This window comes from Lutra lutra, chromosome 3 (assembly GCF_902655055.1).
Source record: "Lutra lutra chromosome 3, mLutLut1.2, whole genome shotgun sequence".
NCBI classification, from domain to species: domain Eukaryota; kingdom Metazoa; phylum Chordata; class Mammalia; order Carnivora; family Mustelidae; genus Lutra; species Lutra lutra.
The window spans coordinates 127,726,085-127,733,973 of record NC_062280.1 but is presented as its reverse complement, the minus strand read 5'-3'; positions in this window follow the sequence as shown (position 1 = coordinate 127,733,973).

The following is a 7,889-nucleotide window of genomic DNA, read 5'->3' as shown; positions in this document are numbered from 1 at the left end:
GGTGATTGTCAAGCACACCCATGGTTAAGAACCAAGGATTAAAGGAGTTACTTATTCCTGGGATTGGATTTGCATTTTCATAGTGGATCCTTGAACGCAAAAAATCCTTGAAGACCCATTTCTGAAATCAGATTATGGGAGCCAGTCTCCAGTGGGTCAGTAGATCCTCCCCAGCATCTCTCAGTCATTACACATAGGCAGGTTCTTACTCAAAATAGCACCTGTATCTCTCTCTCTTTTTTTAAAGATTTTATTTATTTATTTGACAGAGAGAGGCACAGCAAGATAGGGAGCACAAGCAGGAGGAGTGAAAGAGGGGGAAGCCGGCTTCCTGCTGAGCAGGGAGCCTGACGCTGGGCTTCACCCCAGGACTCTAGGATCACGACCTGAGCCGAAGGCAGACGCCTAACATCTGAGCCACCCAGGCATCCTGTACCTGTATCTAGAGCCAGGAGAACACTGCCGCAGTGCCCAAACCTTACTCCATCCCATGGGTTTAACTCCTCAGAATGCCCAACTCAAGGAACAAAGTTACTACTTGCTCATCTTTGTATCTCCAGCACCTAGCAAGATCAATGCTCGCTCACACACACACACACACACACACACACACACACACACAAAATGCTGAGTCGACCAATGAAAGATGAATTATTTTTCTCCTTTATTCAGCTGTATGTGTGACCTTGGGCTGCGCCTGACTTTTACAATTTGGGGACATGTCAGCTGCTGTCCTCACCCCCAGGCTGCTCAGCACCCCAATCCCTGTCCCGGGAAGCTTACCTCTCTGACTGCAGGATGGGCTCCCTTACCCTCTGGTCTTTGGTTGGGGGTGGTCAGTGGGAGCCCTGGCAGGTCAGAGGACAGAGAGTGAGGTCAGCCTCCTTAGCCAAAGTGGGTTTGTTATGCTAATTGGTGGGCCATGCTTGGAAAAATCTGGGCTCTTGAAACTTGGGATGTCCTCTAGGATTTCAGCTCTGCAGACCCCCTGAAGACCCCCCACGCTTACAGGCATGTAATGAGTAGTTACACACCTCTGTAGTGAGAATTGGCACTCCCCCAACTGGGCAGGATGCTGTTTAGGCCTCATACCCAGCCCACTGCAGTAGACACAGAAAGGGTCCCCCAAAGATGTCCCTGGCCCAATTTCCAGCACCTGTGACTAGGGTTATCTCAAATAGCAAAAGAGACTTTGCAGATGGGATTCCGTTGAGGGCCTTGAGACGGGGAGATTTTCCTGGGTTATATTACCTAAATGCAGCCCTGGAAAAGTGAGGAAATGTCTGCCTCACTTCCAAGCCAAGTCCTTCCTGCTGAATGGTCGTTCCCAGCTACAGTCCGAGGAAGACGAGACAGTGAAAGAATTTTCTGAGAGATCCATGTCACTTCCTTTAGAGATAGAGGAAGGGGCCATGAGCCAAAGGATGTGAGTGGCCTTTAGATGGTGAATAAGTCAAGAAAAGAGATTCTCCCCTAGAACCTCCAAAAAGGTGTGCGGCCCTGCGAGCATCTTGGTCTCAGCCCAGTAAGACCTGTATTGAGCTTCTAAATGACAGAACCGTAAGATAATAAATTTGTGTTGCTCTCAGCCACTAAGTGTGTGGTAATTAGTTCTGGCAAATAGAAAACCCGCTTACCATTATTCCCAACAATCCACGTGGGGACTGCCTCAGTCCTTTCAGGGTCTGGACCAAAATACCAGAAAATGGGCAGCTTATAAGCCACAGCAATTTATCTCTCACAGTTCTGGAGGCTGGAGGTCCAGGGTCCAGGATGGTCAGGTGAGGGCCCTCTTCTGGGTCACGGGCTTTTTGTTGTGTTCTTTTCTTTTCTTTTTTAAGATTTTATTTATTTATTGACAGAGAGAGAGAGAGAGAACACGAGAGGGGCAAGGGTCAGAGGGAGAAGCAGTCTCCCTACTGAGCAGGGACCCCAATGTGGGGCTCGATCCTGGGACTCCAGGATCATGACCTGAGCCGAAGGCAGACACTTAACCAACTGAGCCACCCAGGCGCCCCTTTTTGTTGTGTTCTGATGGCAGAAGGGGCAAGGATTTCTCTGGAGCCTCTTTTATACGGGCATTAATCTCATGCATGAGGCTTCAGCCTCATGACCCTCCATCTCCCAAAGACTTCACCTCCCAACACCCAGCCTGGGCGTTAGGAGTTTATGATATTGTAATTTACTATAAGAAATAATACACGTGGTCTTCTTCCACAGTTCCTGGCACCTTTGTAATTTCCTGAGTGATAAGAGCAATAAGGGTGTCTGTTCCCAGCTCCTAAAATAGCTCCAAAGAGATAATATCTGTTCAAATGCGTGTCTTTGCTATTTGTAACAAGCCCCTTCCTGGGCACCTGAGCTTGCGTGAATGAGGTGACTTTTGGAAAGCCCCTAAGGAAGAGGTTTACACCAAGGGATTTGAGGGTTAACACTTGAGTTCAATCACCAATGGCCAATGGTTTAATCCATCACGCCCTTTAAAAACCCAAACAAGGGGCGCCTGGGTGGCTCAGTGGGTTAAAGCCTCTGCCTTCAGCTCAGGTCATGATCTCGGTCCTGGGATCGAGCCCCGCATCTGGCTCTCTGCTCCACAGGGAGCCTGCTTCCTCCTCTCTCTCTCTCTCTCTGCCTGCCTCTCTGCCTTCTTTGATCTCTCTCTGTCAAGTAAATAAATAAAAAATCTTTAAAACAAGCAAACAAATGGGGCTCGGAAATCTTCTGGGCTGGTGAGCAGGAAGAATGGATCTGCATGTCAGGAGGGTGGTATACCCCAAACTCAGAAGCTCCTGGGCTTTGAATCTTTCTGGCTCTCACCCTATGCATCTCTTCACCTGGGTGTCAAAGGGAAGGAAGAATTCTTCCTCTGAGCTAAAGGTCTTCCAGCGGGACTAAGAATTAAATTGACACGGGACAGAATATCTGGAGGAAAAACCCAAGGTTTTCTGATGCTCACAAGGAGGTCCAATTATGAAGTGGAAACCCAAAGAAATGACCAAGGCAGGCAGTTTTTATACTTTTTAGACAACAAGACAATAAATCTGTGAGGAATTGACAACAAAGAAAACTTTGGGGGCTTCAATTAGCAAGAAATGTTAGAGTTTGGGCTGAGGTCATAAATTCATAAGAGTAACAAGGTTTGTTTGTATAGCTTCCTCTGTCTAAATTTCTCACCTCTGGTGAGAAGGATAACTTGTACCTCCTGGTACGGGGAAGGTAACTTTCACATGGGAGATTTATTTCCTGCTTTCAGGGGGAGTGAGGAGGGTGAATGTCCTTTTTGCATAGGCTGTTTCTTAAGTAACTTTTATTTAAGACAGTCAGAATGTTGGGGCACCTGAATGGCTCAGTCAGTTGTGTCCAACTCTTGGTTTTGGCTCAGGTTGTGATTTCAGGGCCTTGGAATTGAGCTCCCATGTTGGGCTCCAAGTATGGAGCCTGCTTAAGATTCTCTCTCTCCCTACCCTTCTGCCCTTCCACATACCCCATCCTCCCTCTCAAATAAATAAATAAAATCTTTTAAAAAATTAAGTAGTCGATACACCAAAGGGGGGCATATTGGGGCAGCTGCCCTTGGTCACTACATGGTGCATCTGTATTCCTTAATACCCTTTGTAATAGACTGGAAATCTACCAAATAAACTTTTTTCTGAGTTCTGTGAGTGACTCCAGCAAATTAATCAAACTCAAGGAGGAAGTTGTGAAAACCTCTGAGTTCCAGCTCATTGGTCAGAAGCTCAGGACTTGTGATGGGCACAGGCATCTGAAGGGGGGGCAGTCTTTGGGAACTACGCCCACAACCTGTGGGATTGGACGCTAGCTCTAGGGGGCAGTCTCAAAATCAAGTTAAATGTAGGACACCCAGCTGGTGTTGCAGAATTACTAAATGTGTGGGAACCCCCTGGTGTCAGAGGTAAAGTAGCACTGTTAAGAACCGAGAGTAGAGGAGGCACGGGAGTGTTTCTCCCTAGCAGATTTCAGCCCATGAGTTTTGAGGGGGGCACGTTTAGCCCATAGAAGGGACTTTGTGCTTCCTGTCCCTACAACTCTGGGGTCTGTGGGGTTAGAGATCCTGGACCCCACAAGGAATGCACTCTTGCAGGGGACTCCACAAGAGACCCTTGAAATCCAAGATATGGCTGCAGCCAAGGCACATTGGACCCCTACATCTACTGGCCAATAGGCAGGAAGAAGAATCGCCATCTTGGCAGGGGTAATTAACCATGATCAGCAGGAGGAGATGGGATTGCTTTCATTCAGCAGGGGTGGGCTGGAATATGTAGGGAACTGAGATGAACCCCTGGGGTGTCTGCTGGTACTCCCATGCCCAACGCAACTATGAGGGAACACAGGCAGCATCCGTCCTGGCCTGATGAGTATATGGTCATCAGGGGCTCAGAACCTCAGGAATGAGGGTATGGACCACTCCACACCCTGTTGGGGTGATAGCTTAGGAAGAGGGGGATTTAAAAAAGAGAGCAAAGAAAGAAGACATTGACAGTGTAGTGTTGCAAGACCCACTGCAATGATAGCAGACGAAGTTCTTCCCACTAACCTCCTTCTCCTAAGTTTCTCCTTGGGAAGAAAGGCCCACCAAAGCCGTATTCCCAACACCTGCTTGGAGAAGGAATTCAGCCAGGCACAAGGGGTGGACTATAGCAGCCGTGTACTGTGCTGTTCAGCTCCACCTTGGAGAGAGCCTGCCACAGGGAGCGTGGCAGACTGATGGCCTCCAGTGACTGAACCTTTGGCTCCTCCAGGACCTTCACTTCCTCTGGATGCTTCTAGCCAATGACTAAACATACTGTATACTCGGGCCGGTCCACGGCTGCTCATCGTGGGATCCTTCCAACAGGCATCCTTTGCTTGAGGTCTCCCCAGAAGCCTGGAAAGAACCTCTCAAAGCTGCATAGCAGTTGGAGACCTGCCAGCCAATCTTCCTTCCCTGTCCCTCCACGGGTATCAGACCTGCATCTCTGTCTGCAGGTCTGCCCACTTCATTCCTTCCCCTTTGTGCTTCACATACATTTCCCCCAACACCTCTCTTGCACATCTCCTCCTGTCCTCATATCAGCTTCTCAGAAAACCTAAATGCAGCCCTGGAAAAGTAAGGAAATGTCTGCCTCACTTCCAAGCCAGAGGCCCACATTGGCCCTCATTCTAAGGCACAGAGATCTGGGGGACACTGATGGCGGCCCCTTGGAGGCAAGTCTGGAAGAAGGCAAGAAGCCTGCCCAGTAAGATATGCTGGGTTAGGTCTGGGTCCATAAGACAAGGTGACATTTTCTGTGTTGTGCTTCCCTTTCATTTGTCCCAGAACCTTCGGTAGAGCCCTATTTATATCTTCAGCCTAGTCTCTGCTCTACAAAGAGGTATTAAAGGAAGGACCTTATCCACATCCAGGAGAAACAATGTCCCCTCCACCCACTCTGTGGTCAGAGTAAGATAACAGCTGGGCCATGGAACAGCAATCCCACAGGGGGCCTCAGCAGCAGGTGGCAGGCCCATGGCCAGATGAGGAAATGGGGCAGGGGCCCTGAGACCTCTCGTCAAGGCCACCAAGGAAGCCCCAAAAGCTCTCAGAAAGAACTAAGGGAAATGTTGCGAGAGAGGTGTCCAGCCCGAAAGCCATCGGGAGCTTGTGATATCATAATTGAGGTTCAACGGGAACCTATAGAAGTTAAAGGAGCCCTAAATCCTCCAAATGGATAATCAAAGATTGACCACATTCATGCTACTTGGCTGGGTTTTTTGTTTTGTTTTGTTTTGGTTTGGTTTGGTTTGGTTTTGCTTGTTTCCTGTGGTCAGAACAACTCCAATTCTCCCAAGCCCCTCAAACCCAGAATGTCCACCCTTCCAGACTCCAATTCCCTTGGCTTTCTATCAGTGTCTCTGTAAACTTTGACAACCACAGACTCGCCAGGGGGCATTTATTAAAATTCCGAGAGAAATTTCAAGAGGCCAACAAGAGATACCCTGGGGTATTTTCACCTCTGTCTCATTGATCAGATGGAAGCTTCTTCATCACGAGGGTCCCAGAGGGAGGCCCAGCTGATCATCGGTGATAAATATTTAGAGGGAGGAATTTTTTTTTTCTTAAAGACAAACACTTTTTTCTTTTAAACACAGAATTAGGGGAGCTACCTGTTATCACAGTATCCTCTAGTCTCTGCTCCACAATATGGGGTGTGGTGCTTGTCCTCTTGCCCACCCCTGTCACATTTTCCCTGGACTAAGGAGCCATGGGAGAGGTATAAAAGTTGAGGGCAGGCTCTGTATGTGCTTGGTGGTGACTGGTCAAAGACAGGGAGATTGAAAATCAGATGTGACAACTGTCCCGTGCCACCAGCACCCACGTCCTCTCATTATGCTACATTTGCCCATGCAAAACCTGAAATAAAAGCTATTCAATCCAGACCTGAGGGTTGTTCTAGCCTTTAAAAAACAAGCATGAACCAACACAGCTTCTGTCCTGGGGAAGTCCAGGGCGTGTGTATGTGTGTGTGTGTGTGTGTGTGTGTGTGTGTGTGTGGCGGGGGTGACAGGCATGAAGACAAGTCATCACCACACAAGTGCAGTTGGAGACCCAAAGACAAAGCATCAACGGGAACAAGGGAAGAGTGGCCTTCTGCCTTGGGCTCTGGACAGGGCTGTGTGGAGAAGGCTGAGGGCACCCTGGGCTCTGCAGACAGTTGGGCATTCTCCAGGTGAATACAGAGTAGGAATCCTTTCACATTCATAGGGTCTGGTCTGTGACTTTCTCGTGAGCCCAGGTCCCAGCCTCACCTCACAGAGCAGGCCTCTGGCCCTTGGAGGTCATTGGCTGGCCACTGATAGCTGTGCTCAAACCGGTCTGTCCCTGGGAACTTCACAAGTAGAATTGTTTTCAAGCTGGGCCACTAACAGGTTATGCCCCAGACAAGCTTCATTGACCAAATCAAACTGAGTCGATCTTAGCACAACCCCCTCAGAGGTGCTGATTGGCTGAGCCTCAGCTTTCGGTGTTCTCGGGAGGCCTGAACACAAGAGGACCAGCCCACAGTCTGCAGGAATAACGTAAGCATCACAGATCACTGCTGTACTCTGAGGTGTGAGATGAGTACAGTAGGCAGAATCTCCCAGAACCTGCATGAGAGCTTGCAGTGCAGAAACAGTATCTCGAAGATAGATGAGATAGATAAGCCAGGGGATAGAGAGACAAGATAAGTAGGTGATTGATAGATTAATAGTTGATAGGTAGATAGATTAGATTGATAGATAAAAAGATAGGTAGATGATAGACGATTGACAGGTAGATTCCTGATAGATTAGACACAGATAGATGATGACAGATAGATAGAGAGATAAATAGATGAAAGGATAGATATCCAGCCAAGATGAGGGTACATAGCCCAAGATTTGTGGGGTCTCTTGGAGTGACCCAGTTTCTAAAACAAAAGTCTCAGCACAGATTACCATCATTTTTTTTCCAATTTGTTTTACAAGAGTATTAAAATGAAATCTTTTGGGGGCACCTGGGTGGCTCAGTCGGTTAGGCATCTGCCTTTAGCTTGGGTCATGATCCCAGGGTTCTGGGATCGAGCCCTGCATCTGGCTCTCTGCTCAGCAGGGAGCCTGCTTCTCCCTCTTTCTCTGCCTGCCTCTCTGCCTACTTGTGCTCTCTGTCTCTTTGTCACATAAATAAATAAAATCTTTAAAAATAAATAAATAAAATGAAGTTTTTTATATTTTGTCATATAATAATTACTTTTATTTTACCAAAAATATTTTGTGCCATCAAATCAGGAAATCCCAGGTGTACAGGCAGCCAGAAATCCAAGCTCCACTCCACCCGGGGACAGCTCTGACTTTTGCCTTGGCTGGATGCACTGGCATCTCAGTTTAAAGAA